Here is a 16,664-nt window from a genome sequence, read left to right as displayed (position 1 = left end):
CTCTGATACTTCCATAAGCACATAGGCACTGCGTGCTTTACCTGTGAGCAAAGGAACTAGATGAATAGCCCACTCGTCTTTTGGCCAATGGCAGACATTAGCCATTCTTTCAAACGTTGTGAGGTAATGTTCAATGTCATCATCTGCAGAGAGAGGTATAAACTTAGGGTCTCTGTGGATGTGTGGGGCCCGCCGTAGAGGTTGTAGTGGCTCATTCTGCTGGCTGGCCATCATCCTCGGACCTCCCTCCTCTACGTCATCATCACCGCTTAGATTATCCACTCTGCTGTCATATTCACCCCTCATTTCAGTCACCTGCGCTTGAATCCGATGAACGTCGTGCTCCATACTTCTCCATCTCTGGTCTTGGCGTGTGGTCTCTTTTTCAATCAGTTCATCTCTTGCTGCTTGGGAGCGAACCAGCGACTGTACCAGGTTTGTCAACTCCTCCATGTTGTCAGGCGTCCTGGCTGCTGCAGTCACTCGCTGAAGTCTCTGGTCCCCCCTTCTCTGGGCTCTCCTGGTGCTCGCTCTTCTTTTTCCTTCTCGTCCTTGGTCCCATCAATATATCGACAGGCCTTTACCACTGCCGCCACTTGTAAACCTGCCCGAGTGGCCATGGAGGCAAATGAAGAGTTCAGGAGGCCAGAGTAGTTCAGAAGATGCTTCTTTTTATTTTTAAAAGGTCGACCATCGCACCAACGTTGACACCAGTATCTAGTTGCCTTTACTACCCCCCACACAAACAAAATGAGGCCCTTATATACACACCTGGTCCAGCTAATTGGACCAGCCCTGCCATCTACGGGTAAGTATATTGCTAACATATATGTATAATAAATATTTACCAGATTTTACCCACACCACAAGTATCTATAATAATGAACAACGAATTAGAATGCCTATAAATAAAGTAAATGATAAACACCATCATTTATCTAACTAAATACAGCAACACCTATTTTCACTTCCCCCTATCCGCTTCCTGTAGTTGGTATTTCCCGGAACTATAAATGGGTGCTCGAGCCCCCGGGGAAGTATTTTGCCCGAACACCCTGGGAAGAGGAAACAGGCAGAGGTAAGTTGTTGCAATATATACACCCGATAATGTTCCGCCACACAGACATCCACTACCGCCACTTGTACACTATCCGTGGTCTAAGTAACGGCGGTGCGTCGTTACAACGCCACTGCTTGAGGGGACGTTCTGTACAAGGAAACTGAAGGAGTAAAAACACATCAGACAGTTGTTCTTTACACGTAACCCTGCTTCGAAAAGCTATTATTTAAACATTGTTTTTCACTTATTTTTTAAGAGGATTCCTTCCTTCAAATGATGCAAACAACACAATGAATTCAATGAAAAAAGAATGTGGATGCAAAGTAAAAGTATTTGACAGATAAGGATTCTTTTTTCCACACATTTTCAATATAAATATGGCCGGCCATCAAAAATGGCTTCTTGACATAAATCGGATTCTTAACCCTTTATGACCCATACAGTATTTAATATTTGAATACTTCCCTATGAAAAGAGAAGATTAGCTCAGGGTGATGTTACCTTGATAATTGCACAAAGTATCTATCTATCTATCTATCTATCTATCTATCTATCTATCCATTTATCTATCCTTCCATCCATCTTTCTTTTGCAATGATCCATACGTGCATGTGGATCTTTTCAAATGGGAGAAATGGCCTTGAGCATAGATGAAAAAAAATCACTAAGTAATTGACGACAGCTTTAATGAATGAGTAGATTACCATACAGAATATTCTTTTGATGTGAATGTTGGCATTTGGAGAGGATGAGGCACTGAGGAATGTTGGATTAGGCAGAAAGAGGAAAGAGAGGAATGGAAAGATGAAGAGAAGGTTAATGAGGAGTCTGACGCCCAGGGGAAACTTCCCTTGGCTCCAGACATACAATTGCACACACACACACCTAAACACCGTCGTAAAAAAAACACAGTAAAAGCCGTTAACCTAAAGCTCAGCTTATCAACAGACCAACAACACAGGAAGGCTACCTCATTAACACACTTAAATGTACTCGCAACATAGTAACAGGACAACAGGCACCTTTGTGAAATGAGAACAAGCATACAAACAAAACATGACAAGACAATGGCCCAAAGCCTGCTGCCTGGAAGAAACTTAATAAATAAAGAAGAGGACATATTTTGAAGTGCTGTTGGTTTGGCTTACAGCAGTTATTTAGCACACTTAGACCAATGGGGTGTTTGGTTGTGATTGAAAAAACAATGTTTTTCTGTTATATTTGTGAAATTCTCATGACGCTGCTCTAGAATTGTAGTATGGTCAAAAATAGATGCCATGAGCTGGAAATGAAGACACTGGGTGTGATGGGGTTTTTCTACTGTTCTGAATGGTGTTGCGTTTATTCATTTGCAGCATGTTTCTTTATGTTTCATATGTAAATGGTAAATTATAAATGGACTAGTACTTGTATAGCGCCCCTCTTGTCTTCACACCGCTCAAAGCGCTTTAACACTACATGTCATTCAGCCATTCATACACTGATGGCAGGCCACCATGGACGGTGCCAGCATCCTTCAGGGCTAGTTGACCATTCACCGTGCCACATAGACTGGAGAAGCCGGGAATCGAACAACCGATCTTCTGATTGACGAACGTGAATGTGTTTCTTAATTTACTTGCAGCGTTTCTGTAAATTTCCCGAAGCAACCATCCAACAATGACACCGATGTCATGCCACGATTGGCCATCCATGCAGAGGTATGAAAATACGCAGGGTTTGAACTCCTCTCTTCTCTTTTTTTGCATTATTTCCGCAATGATTTCTATCACTTTTCTGTCTAAATGTCCTCCTTTGTCCTCATATTTAAACAAATATTGCATCTCTAATCCATATGACAGTCTGCTTCTTGCCCTGCGTTTAAATGTTGTTGGTCAGAACTGCTCTTAGTCTTCTTTCTATTTGCTTTTCTTTTCTGTAAGCTGCAGTGCCTTATTGAGCTGTCTGTAATCATTGTCAGTATGGGTGGCAACCATTTAAAGAACAATCTGGAGAAAAATTGTGTGGAACATAACACTCAACGACACTTTCAGATTTATCCGTATATGTGTGGACATGGTCTTACTCAGACTCTTGCACCGCAGCCTCTCCTAAGGGACCTTATTCTCTACCTGACAGTATTTTAGTCGGACATCTCACAGTCGTAATATAACAAAGAGCATATCTGAAGAAGTCGAGACAAAGAATCATTCCTTTGTAGTTCAACCTTGCAAACATTAATCATTCATTGACCCTGTTCAAACATCTCACCTGCAGTCCCAGGATCTTTGATCATCACTGATGTCTGTCTCTACCTCTCTGTCTTCAGCTCTTTCCTGCAAGCTAAATGATAAAGTCTTCAATCCGCAAGCTGCATTCAAAAGAAGAGTGTGTGTGTCAAATGCCATTGGGCACAATGGGTTTGTGTATGTGTGTGATTTGGTGGAGGGCATGCTCTGTAATCTTTGACCAGCTGTAGTGAAGAGAGGAATGTTTCAGCTTTGTGGTGTGAAGTGATCGGTGCCACACACACACACACACACACTTACAATTATTCATGCCACACAGTCTCTGTGTGACCTACTCAACAAAACAGGAAGCAAACAGACCCACAAAGTAAATATAGAGATTGGTGAGGTTTCGACATTTTAATGCAGACCATATAAAACCAAACCAAACCAACTTTTGTTGGTGCTGAGGCACACGTTGGTAAAAGTGTGTTTAACCTATAACTGGGAGACCAGAAGAAGAGAGATAGCAAGCTTAGATCCATTAATACATGGTCATAATCAGAGTTCAGATGAGTGTCTTTGGACCCTTTTGGAAGGGCTTCTGTTGCTCTGTGGTATTCTGTATAGGGAGATATGCTGTTTGAAATCATCAAATGTGACAGGGGATTTTGCATCCAGAGCCCACAGCGATCCTGAGATAGTCTGATGCTGGCGAGCCATGGAGAGAGTGGCCAGGAAATGGAAGGACATGGAAAGAGGTTTAGTGGAGAAAGTGAGCATAATAGAGAGTTGAAAGGATGAGGAGCTTAAAAACAAGGATAAAAAGTAAGGTTGATGTAATTCTTTGGAGGGATTAGTGCTATCTTCCGCAGGGTTTTGGACATTTACACATGGTTAAGCACACACACACACACACACACACACACACACTTAAATACATACAGACCTATGGGCATGCACGCACACACAAGCAGGATTATTCTTATCCAGTAATGATCACGTCACATCTGATGCTCTGTTCATGACTTCTGGCAACATGCATACTGGCTGACTCTGTCTCTCTCTCTGTGTGTGTGTGTGTGTGTGTGTGTCTGCTGTAAAATAAAGCAGCCTAATCCTAAAGGAATGGAACTTCTTCTCTCTTTCATCATTCCACCCCTCTTTCTTTTTTCACAACATTAAAGGACAATTTAATGCTCCTCAAGAAGGAAGGAGGGAGATGTAGAAAAAAATGGGGAGATAAAGGTTAACAGAGATGAAGAGAATAAAAACGAAGGGAGAGGAGATTTAGCAAGGAAAAAAATGTCACACCCAAGTTACATCGTGTCTCTCCTTTTTCTGTCTTCATTCAATATTTCAGAATTTCTGTACTGTACACACAACATACAACATTATTAGTATTAGTTAGAAAACAAATTGTTACAAACAGTATATTTTAAATCTCACTGCCAGTTGCTGTTCATGAATTTTTTTGATGCAAGCTTCTTTGACTGACGTATTCGCTATTATAAGATGAGTTATTTTTTTAAACATTTGGATGTAATGGTACTGTTGATGGTGAGAGGCACAGAAGAAAGGAAATTAAAAAGTAAATACCATTGAGTTTGCCTGTTTGTAGATTGATTGGTGTACCTTTCTTTTTCTTTGGCTGTAATTCAGTTGGGCCAGATTGTGTAAAGGTGTGCTGGGGCATAGTGCTACCCTCTCTCCTGCCCTCTTTTTCCCTATAGAAAGTTGCAATAACATGTGTATCCAGTTACTGCATAGATTTTACAACAGGACAGAAACAGCCAAACACTAAATGAAAGGCGGAGAAAACCCAGAAACCTCCATAAAATGCACACAAGTGTACATATATCAACAAGCACCCAAATACACATATACAGATAATGAGAGTATGCGCACATGTGAGACGTGAACGCACACATATACGGTATCGAGCATCCGCTGAACGTATACAGAGCCCTTCACAAGACAGACGCCAGGGCTGCTGATGTGTTAGTAGTGCAAAGGAAACTCCGCAAACAGGAAATTCTCCAGGATTTCCCACAGATCCCCTCCTCTTTATGTGGTGGATAGCTGGTAGCTCAGGCTTGGCCACAAACATGTGAATATACAGAGAGAAGCTGAAGGTTTTGGTGAAGGAACACAGGATCTGGATCAGACTTGTGCTGATGATTATTGTTCAACGCGGGAAACAAAATGTTAGACATAGCTTTTTGAATCACAGTCCTGTTCTTGATTGATGACTCATCATTGATTAAAAAAACACCAGAATATGTAGAAATAATTGTAATGATAGCAACAATAATCACATTTCCTCATAACATGTTTAAGCTATCCCACTTCGGAGCAACTGCAAGTGGTCTAAGTGTCATCAATCCGGGTAAATGTGGCAAATGTAGACGTGTTTTACAGGAGGCTGCCGCTCAATTTAATATTTTTCTAATCATTTGTTAAATTATTCCCCCCTTCTTTGCACCCTCGGTCTTAACTTGGTCTTGCCTGTGGACTTGGTCTTGACTCAGACTCAACAGGACTTGGGGTTGGACTTGACTTGGACTCGATTGAGCTGGTCTCAACTACAGCCCTGCTAAAATATTTGGTGCAAGACCACATACTCTTGAAACCTTGTTGTCCATTGCCTGCACCTCTGATGAAACACTTTTACATAAGCGTGCACTCATTTCACCATGGGTGGCCAGTGGATTTTGAACCCTTAGCCTTAGCAGTGTGTTTGTGCCAACTCTCATATGTGACCCAAAGAGATTAATTAAACCTAATACATCTGAGTAATCTTCAACAGATTTTGCTCTCGGTTTTATGAGATCATCAAAGCGCCGCGTCCACTGAGTCACAGTCTCCTGCCCCTCCGATAAAGAGCACACTTCCCTCCAATCCGTTCTCAAAGAATGACCTTTGAAAAAAAAACTCCCCGTGGCGAGAGCCTGTTTAGATCTCAGTAATGTCTCTGATCGGAACGTCCACTTTGACAAACAAGCAGCAGATTCACCATCAAAAGCTCTGTGATTACTTTACCAGTGCAGACTTAGGAATGAACGGCTCTGACGAAATGTTGCTGCTAAAATTTCATGTGTGAAAAATGTTTGTAACGCCACAAAACAGTTGGTTTCACAAACATTACGACCTCAAAGGAACAATGAACACCCGTTGTAAATGGGATTAATGTAGCTTTTTGGACACTAAACAGCGAGAAGGAGAGAACTGGGAAAAGGAAAGACAAATGGTAGACGTAAATACACATTGACAGCTTCTTGTTATATAAATATACATTAAATACACATGAAACATTCATCAACAAGTGAACAAGAGTGAATAACAAGATTTCCAGCTGTAGTGAGTGAGTTTAAGCTGCTTTCCGCCTGAAAGAAAACCAGGGGATCATCAATCCTAATGACACACACACACTTACACAAACTCACACACACACACACTGACATTGACTTCCCAGGATGCTTTTCTCTATCTAAATCCATGTTGCTATGACGACCGCCAAGGAGAGGATGTGTAAAACTCTCGACTTTAGTCGAGATTATGTAACATCAGTCGCTCAACCTGCTCAGAGCCTGACCAGCTTTCATCTGCCACCATGAAAGGATCAGCTGATAACATCAACACTTCTGTTTTCCGCCTGGATCAACTCAAAGTAAAGATGTGACACATATCTGACAATCTTTTGGCTTTTTGAATTTTTGAAGAAACCACTTTGTGCGTGTTTAGACGGCTAAAGACATGATCAGATATGTGCTGCTCCTCCTAAAACGGACTTGGGGTCTGTTGCTATGAGAGCATAAAATAGAGCATAATATAGGCAAAAATGAGTTTCTGCAATGAATTACTGCATCAGTGTATGAGGGGTACTGCGTGTTAGAATGTGAAATCACACCCCATTTACACATTCAGTCCTTGTTCAGTATGAATAGGTCCAGTGTTTCATGTAGTAGTGTAGCTGCTGGTAGCAATAACACTGATCACTGATCCCCAGGCACCAAGGCTGGAAGCACAGACCCTCAAATACACATTATATAAACTCATACACAAACACACAGCTAACTAATACTTAAGCACTAATAAAACACAAGAAAAAGACAAAATTATAATCAAGAAACACACGTACACGCACAACCTTGACCACTGACCCCACCCCCGACACCATCACACACACACACACACACACAGTTGGGTTTCCATTACTTTAGAGGACATATCATAGACTTTCATTCATTTCCTGGAGACTTACCCTAACCATAACCGCTATCAGCCTTATGCTAACTCTTACCTGAATCTTGAACCAGGTTTTCCCCCTAAAATGTAATGATTTACATTATGGTGACATGTGTAAATAGATTTATGTCCCCAAACCATGAGTAATGCATGTCCACACACACAGCTGTACAGGTACTGTAAACATCTCCTCAGCGCTCTGTGTGACCACCTACAGAATAATAGTTACTGACACGCGGAAACACTTACAGACTGAAAAAGCCAGATACTATATCCACACACACACACACACACATGTTAGGAAGTATGCCAGGGCAAACACATACAAATATACATATGCAGACACTTTTGTGTATCAAGAGACTCGTTGTATATACTAATCTTTCTACATTTTCTGCACACAAAATATGCACATACACACACACACACACACACACACATATACAACCGTTCTGCTTAAATCGAGTCTGTTTGCTCTCTCCTGGTGTGGCCCGGCTTGGTTTGGTTTGGTTCCGTCTTTTCTCTACAAACAGCAAGGACAAGCAATGCGGAGAAAAATATTTTCTTCTCTTTTTCTCCTCAACCTGATCTCTTGAATTAAGAACCATGAAAAATGATTAGTTGAGGCCCACCAATTTATATTCCTGTAATTTACTGCCAGCGTTGACAGCTGTTTGTGTTCGCCATTGATTCAATGTTACAAGCTGTCCTGGAGTGACGCCTGAGCTGCAGGTAGAGACAGAGCCAAGTATCCAGTTCACATTAACAGCGGTCCGCTCCAACACACATACATGCACGGGTGCGTCCACAAACTAAATTCAGATTGAATTATTTCTCCTCTGTGTTGCTTTTTTAATTATGAAATAGGTTAAAGGTTTCATTCAGTCTAAGTTGTGTGGAAACAATTAAGAAAAAGCATCTCATGAAGGTCTACTACTGTTTAAGCCAAAATTTGATCCCAAGCAGATTTCCTTGACACACCGAATTCAGGGCCAGAGTAAACTGGCCAATATCTTTAATTATCAGTGACGCTCTCAACAAAATATGGGTGAATTACTATCCCACTCTTGATTGAAAACTGAACCAGTGGACCCTTCAGATTCTCTGGGGGCCCACTTCAACAGACATGACCTGTGGTGCATGACGACACACACAGCCACACACTACACTGCAGAAACATAGAGTCAATCAGGTGGACAGTAAATTGATTGTGAGAAGGTCAAGGATTCAGACAAGATGAAGAGTCAGACAGAAAGGCAGGAAGAGTTCACTTCCACAGTCGGCCTTTCCTTTGGCATCACCTTTCACTCTTAACACCTGGACCTTGAACTGAATTAGCCGAATACTGACATAGAGGCGGATCTTCACACCTTGGGAAGTGTTAAGGTCAAAGATATTTGATGAGTGGAGTGGACAGAAGGTAAAAGCCTTGGGAGAAATTGTGAATCACTTTTGAGTTTGTTCCGAGCTCCCTTATTTACTTATTTTTATTATTGTTGAAAACGTAATATTATTTTTATATTCATTATGTTTAAGTCTGAACCATCTAAATGAATACTACATACAAGAAATAGAAATAATCATACCACTTAAATGGCGTGACCAAAGAGCACAAAGAATGAAGATGGTAAAATTGCAAAGGTCCATTACAGCAAAAACTAGCAGGTCCAAACTCACTGAGGGAATGTGCGATTGTGATTGGAGGAGAGAATTACCAATAGAAATAGAGTGCATTTAAGACCCGCCCACTCCGGAGTAAAAACAAACATCCTGCTGTATTATGTTTGCAAGTGCCTTAGCTAACTACAGTACCTTGCTAACACAGCACATAGCTCTCATTGGCATGCTGATTTGTCCCATCATCATTTTTGTTCTCAACTGCTCCCCTAGTTGACATAGGGCTAAAATTATCCTTTGACATTTTGTTTCAGTCCTTGGTTGCATATTATGGCGCCGGTTGTTTTCCCCGGCGCTTGGCATCATTTCAGAGAATGACCGATGCGCTCTGTCTCTATAGAGTCGAGTAGAAGGCAGTGTGAGTTAGAACTACCTGCATGCTTCCAAAGTGCCTTTAAGAATCCGGCTGGCTCACTATTGCAAATTATTGTTGAGCAAATTCTAATTCCCAAATTGCACTTTCAACAAAAGATGTTACCTGTTTTCTGTGTTCCTGAAGGAGTGGATGGTGGAGAAGGCAATCTGAAAGACAAGTTGATGTACAATAAACCGGGCCACGGTTGCAGTTACAGTGATTCTATAAATCATAAGTCAGAGATTTTCCATAAGAATATAAACAAAAAACTGGTTCCGTTGTGCAACAAAACCAGTTTTGTTTTGTGCAACAGAACCAGTTTTCTACAAGAGATGCTGGGGTATGATGTAAATAGATGCATGTTATCTAATTGCTATTTCTTTAAACTGATGTCAGCAAAGTGTTCAGGCATAATTCTACATCGCATCATCTTTGATATTACTATAAATTATTGATCCCTTGTGTAATTTATTCCTGTGGTGCTGAGTGTGGTTAATGGAGGAGGAAGAGGAGCCTGTCTGCCAAGGTCCATACCATGAACCAGAGTGTTGTCTTTTTTTATCTGTTTTAATGTGTGTGTGTGTGTGGACGTCTCCAAGAGCAAATTGTATCCCTTCGAGCTATAATATTGCAGTTACATTTTTCCTGACAGAGCAGATTGAAACTTGGGTTTAAACCCCGCAATCAATGGTGGGGATGAAACTCAGATGAAAGATGGTTATTCTAAGCAGGCCATTGATTCCAGTAAGACACAAACCTTCCCTTCAGAGAGTGTTGTTTGTCTAAGTGTTTCTCCAGCTAGAGGATCTCAAACCACCCATGAGTCTGAATGCAAAGTGTCTGAAAAGTAGAATACCGGAGTAACATGATGTTCTTTGGCTGAAGGAAGAGCTACATTCCCAGACTCATGGTTATTCCATTGCAGGCACACAAACCTCTTTTTATTAGTTTAGATAGAAAGTATCGCCGGTAACATGAGAGTGAAACATGCTGCTGGACAAACTTTCATGCAAACACACACACACACACGTGTATACTGTCGCACAAAGCCACTTGTATGCAGGGATGCACATTCTGTACATTCTGCACTGCACTGAGTTAGTGATTTGTACCTGGAGGGGCTCTTTGAGAGTCACTAATGTCAGAGCTAAAACTGAAACACAGCCTCCGGTAAAACACGCCCCCACACTGAGACTCACACACACTTGCACCCAATTACACTCTTACAAACACACTTTCTTGCAAACACACCTGTTTGAGGCCCATGGCCTTGTCTCATCTGACCTTGACACACCTGCTCTGTATTTGGCCAACGTTGTGTGAATCCATCAGGTTTGGTGTCCTGGGTCCATGTTTGTGTGCGTGTGTGTGTGTGTGTGTGTGTGTGTGTGTGTGTGTATGTGTGTGTTAGGCAGACAGCAGTTATACAACAGAGATCTGAGTTCTCTACAAGTTGTACAATAGTAGCTTTTGCCTCCACTCAATACTCTGTGACAGAAAGACAGGGGGACTGAGGAACAGACCAACATTCCTTCCGAGTAAACCTGGACTGCGACAGATGCGCTGTCGAAGCTGAAAATATTGTTTCTGAGAAACCGTCTGGTTAAAGAGAGAGGAGAGTTGAAGTGAAAGGGAGAGGGAGCAAGGAGGCAATAAAGAAGGCAAGCCAGACAGAAAGAATGGAGAAGAAAGAACAAAAAGTCACAGGGAGTGAGAAAAGGCAGTAAGAAGGGAGATGAAAGATTGCCGCTCTCCTAGTGTGCTGCGGCAGAGGTAACAGGAGGAGGAGAAGGTGGAGGGAGACTGAGGGAACCTTAACATCAAAGAAGAATATGAGTTTGACCTCTGCAGCAGAGGACGACAGGGTTTGACCCCTAACATCTGTAAAGATACAGTTTCTCCGAAACATCTATGATAAATGTTTGCACACTGAGTGGAACAAAAACAGTGATTATTTGCCATTTTCACTTTTCTTTCTGTTCTGCATGGCTTACTCTGCATCTTTGTCTCTCATCTGTCTCACCCAAACACATATATCCACTCAGCATTCCTAGTAAATAAAATAAAAGCGAGTCGACTTTGTCTTTTCACCCTGAAACCCACACAAACACACACACACACACACACACACACAAAGTCAGAGATAAGCACGGGTGTGCTATGAATAAGATTTAAATATTACAGAGATTTAGAACAACTCCACTACACAACAACACACTTGTCTCTTCAGCCGAAATCAGCAGAGCTACACTAGAGACAAGTGTCACCTTCTCTGTAATTGAGAAAAGGCAGATTCACCCTGTTTGTTCAGTTTATTAGTATTCCGGTGCAGAGCATGAGCACTGGTAGGAAGTCATATCAGCATAACCATCAAAACTGAGGAGCAGCATACAAAATTGCTCCTTACCGGATCAACAGAGCCAAATTCATTGACAGTGGCTGAAGCTTTTGGGGAGGAAAAAAATTCTCATTTCCTGCTGCCACCAAGAAAGAAGATATTAAAGTCTGAGAGGTGAACAGCATACTGACACGCTGTTTTACATTTTCTGGATAATTGAGTTCACTAGATTCAAACCTTTGCTGCTTTTTGGAGCTGCCAAAAATACAAAGTTGCATCAAGAAACACTGGCTGCATCTTATTAGTCGAAACAAATTCTGGCATTTTTTTATTTTCAGGCCAACTTGACCTCAACTGAAAACATTGCGAGGTCAAGCTAACAATAAGAGGCAAATTTATTTTGAGTTAGGAAGAGGAGATATGAAAGGAAGCGATGGTTCACATTTAACCCCTTAATATCCAGGTTATTTTCATTGTTATTAGCTCGCTCATTGAAGTCACGTGATGTTTGCACTGTATGACATTTTCAAATCCTAGACATCATGTAAAACACTGTGAATTAATTTCTTGTGCAACGTTTCACACACCAAAGTTCTATAATCAGGAATGTTGGGATCTCCAGTAGAATTGGGGGCTGCATGAGTCTGTACTGACTGTCGTAACAGTGGGAGTGGGATTAAAGAGGTTGATTCGCATTAAGAGAATTTTTGAATTTTTTACCATGATAGAAACAGAAACACTTTTGGATCAATTATTTCAGTTAGGAACCTTTCTATCAGATAAAGTAAAGGTGTTTTGATAATCTCCACTGGCTCTACAACAGAGCTGTAATTATTTTAAGTTTGTAGGGTTTTGTGTTATTGTGAAGCACTTTGTGGTGTTCTGCACTTGAAAAGTGCTTTATAAATAAATGTCTGAACTTGATGGAGGAACTCTTGCTTTGGTTTCTGGGGCATTCAAGGCCTCTAGTACAGGCAGCTGAGGGCTATTCAGTCAGTTTTTCTGCGAAAACTTTGCACCATCACAAGGTGAAATGGGAATACAGTTCAGCTATAATCAGATGTTTAGAACAGATTCGGAGCGTGTAGAATATTTGGAGAATTAGCCCACACACACCCACACACACATACCCAGGTAGTTATCTATCCCTCCCAGCTGTAAACCTATGACCTGAGTTACATAACAGCTCAGAGAAACACCTGGGTGTACTTTACGTAACACACACATACACACTCAAGTAGAGAAACACAGACGCGTGCACATGCACCAAAAAAACTGAAGAACCCTGCGCGCACAGCTACATGCACATACCGTACACAACAATGTAGACGGCTGTGCACAGGTCTGGAGCAGGCTAGATCAAATTAGGAATACATGAGTCTCTGTGGACTGCGGCTGTGCATCTGTCGAGTGAATCAGCACTCAGACAGTACAGTACCTGGCTGGCTGGCTAAGTGATTCTGTTTGTCTCATCTGTCTCTACATGACCAGACTGGATAAGCAGAGCCATTTGTCTAAAAGAGTCATGTCAGTGAAATCACTGAGGCCAAAGCAGCTCCGCATCGTGGATGGATAATGAGCGAATGCTGTTACGTGACAACAACAGCTTCCGTGAGATGTGAGTAACAGTACTGCCATAGTAGGAAAATTTGTTGGGCATTGTTGGTTAACAACATTCAGTTCCAGGTTAAAATCCAGGTAGTAAAAACATGAAAGCAAGGTAGATTATAGAAAATGGAAAATGATTGTAATGCTAATACATTTAAACAAAATCAAAATCAATGCATCACTTTAGTTTAGTCTGAGGCAGGGAAGGATGTGGCATTCTACACTAACTGGCACGAGTTGACATGCATTTGTTTGTTTGTTCAGTACAGTTTATCAGGCTACCGGTGCTCTGTAGCGACTGTAACCATTATAAGGCAGACATTGATTTGATGGTTCGAGCTCTGATTTAATAAACAATCACAGAGAAAAAGCTGGTAGTAGATACCTAGACAACAAACCTACAGGTTTTATTGTGTGCACTGCCGGAAGTGATCCGCTAACCAGCTGACAACAATTTACAAAATGTTGCCTCCGTTCAGTGTGGCTACTGTGCTATGGATGAACAAATGTGTGATGACCGTAAAAACATGTAATCAGCCTCCATCGTGTCAAGTGAAGCATATTCATGTATCTCCTTCTCACAAAGCTGTTTCACGAGATTGAACTTTGAAAATGAAAGCAAACAAGACAGACCAACTTGGCCAAGCCTAACACAAACACCACCAGTGTCGCTGAGAGGACAAGGATGAACGCACCTGATGAAGCTCTTCAGGGGGGAAATGGAGGAGGCTTGAATAGAGGTAGTCACACATGCCATAGCTGAGGCAGCGAAATGTGGCAGGATAAAAGAGAATGAGCAATAAGACAGACAAAAACAATGAGCCGTTCTCTGCATTAATTTACTACACCCAGTAATTGTGCTCATTTTAATATAGCAAACATAGTGAAAGTGTATAAATGAGACCCAATGGGAATACAGGGCTGCGCTGCATCCTTGAAACTTAAGAGAACGCTGGCCTTCAGTGTCACATAGGAGGTCACATTGCAAAACCAATTAGGTTGGTTTCTAGCTTATTTTGGGGGAGACTCCATGGCTTACTCTAAAGCAGCACCATGAGAACTTGAATTTAACTTGCAAAAAGAAAACAGAAATAACTTTAGTTTCCTGCTTGCTAAGGAAAAATAAACAAATGTGCTGCAGGGTGTGAGATGATCGGATTTTATCTTCACAGAATCACAGATAGTTCACACCCTGGTAATGAGCCTACCGTGTGTGTGTGTGTGTGTGTGTGTGTGTGTGTGTGTGTGTGTGTGTGTGTGTGTGTGTGTGTGATAAGAGGGGTTTTGCAGTAAGGAAAGTCAAAGCCAAACTTCCTTCCTGTCTGAGTGATATCCCAGGCCAACAGTAACACACACATACACACACATACTGTATTTTCATCTGTCTATATCTCTCTCTGTCTCTACTTGAGGGCAGTGCACACACATCAGACAGGGGATGTCCATGTGAATGGTACACAAACACACACACTCTCCTGTCTAGCAGCAGGACAGCCTTGGAATGGTAGACCAACTCTTCTCCACCCCTCTTTACGAAAAGATAGAGGGACAGTAGAAGTATTTTATTCCTCAGCAAAGAGTGCATGAAATGGACAACATGTTTTAACCATCAACCACCTGTTCAGTACATTACATGCGGAAAAGGAAAATGTGTTAAATTCTCCTAACTCCAATAATTGTTTATGTTTGAAAGTTGATCTATCTGTACTATTTTTACCAGCAGATGTGCCTGCTTCACGAAACAATTTGACACATTGTGCTTTTCTGCACAAAATACTCAAAACAGAGGAAGACATGGCTCACTAAAATGCACAACTGAAATGTGTAGTATGATTCTCCTCGGACTGAGCAAGCTTTAAAGAGACAGTTCACACAGATAGTTCACCACTGTGATCCCATAATTAGTATGCACTAAAATAAACAAAAGCAGCACATTAGGGTGAAATGTTGCCCTAAACTTAACCCATAAGGCATCATCTCCTGCTGTTAATTATCAGTAACAATGCTGACCTCAGCTGGACCAAGTGTGTTACTGCTGTTGTTTACGCTCCTTTATGGAAAGCAGTGGGCATCAGAGCAAACTGAATTAAGTAGCAATTCTGCCACAGAGAGAAGTCTGATGGAGCATACAACCAGAGAGAGAGACAGACAGACAGACAGAAAGATATAAGGGGGTTAGACAGGCAAGACAGAAAGACAGATGTAGCAGACATATAAACATAGCAATAGAGAGGTGAGAGAGAGAGACATGGTCAACAGACAAAAAGCAAGAGAGACAGACAACCAATCAACAGACTAAACCATCTCACGCTTAATTAATCAGACAGCGAAAACACTGCGGGGCTCTCGGCTGCTTGAAAGATATTTAGGTGTGTAACATCCCCACAACAACACACCCACACTCAAAAACCCAGACACAAGCAAAAGCTGGCATGTACGCACACACGACAAAGGAACCTTGTATCACATCTTTTCACAGCTTTTAAGATGAGGAGAGGGTGAAGAAAACAGGGATGAAAGAACAAGGAAGGAAGTAAATGAGTTGGGCAAAAAGAGGGGGAGGGAGTGTTGGGAGGAGGAGGGGGGAGGGAGGTGAAAGAGAAATTGAGGGAAATTGAGAGGAGAGGAGCAGAGATGGAGTGAAGATCAAATGAGAGGAGATGAGACCCGATGAGGTAGAGATGGGTGTTAGGAGAAAAGGAGAGAAATAGAGTGTGAGAAGGAACAAAGTGAAGGGATGCAGAGAGCGAGAGACAGTGTGGAGGAAGGACGAGGAGGACGAGGAGGAGGCCAGACTAGATGGAAGAAGGAGAGCCAAAAAAAAAATAAGAGTAGTGAAGTGCAGAGCGGAGCGGAGTAAAGAGAAATGAGAAAAGAGGAGGAGAGGTACTGGAGACACTGTGACCTCACATGCTCGGCTGCAATGATGCTTTGAAGATCATCTCAAGGTTGCTAGATAAGAAGGATGCCATCCAGTTGGGGGGGGGGTTGTGATAATAATGAGAAGACCAGCATGAGGAGTAAGAGAAAGAAGCAAATAACTGAGGAGAGGAGGGCGAGAGGGGGGGGCGAAAGAAACCGTGAAGAGATAAGACGAGGAGTGAGAGTGAAGAAGGCCGTAGAGGAAATGATGCAGTGACTCAAGATGCTATGAGGCAGTGTGCGTGTGGG

The sequence above is a fragment of the Anarhichas minor genome, unplaced genomic scaffold (genome assembly GCF_050575085.1).
Source record: "Anarhichas minor isolate MPS153535 unplaced genomic scaffold, ASM5057508v1 ptg000004l, whole genome shotgun sequence".
Taxonomy (NCBI): domain Eukaryota; kingdom Metazoa; phylum Chordata; class Actinopteri; order Perciformes; family Anarhichadidae; genus Anarhichas; species Anarhichas minor.
Note: the sequence above shows the minus strand (reverse complement) of the source record.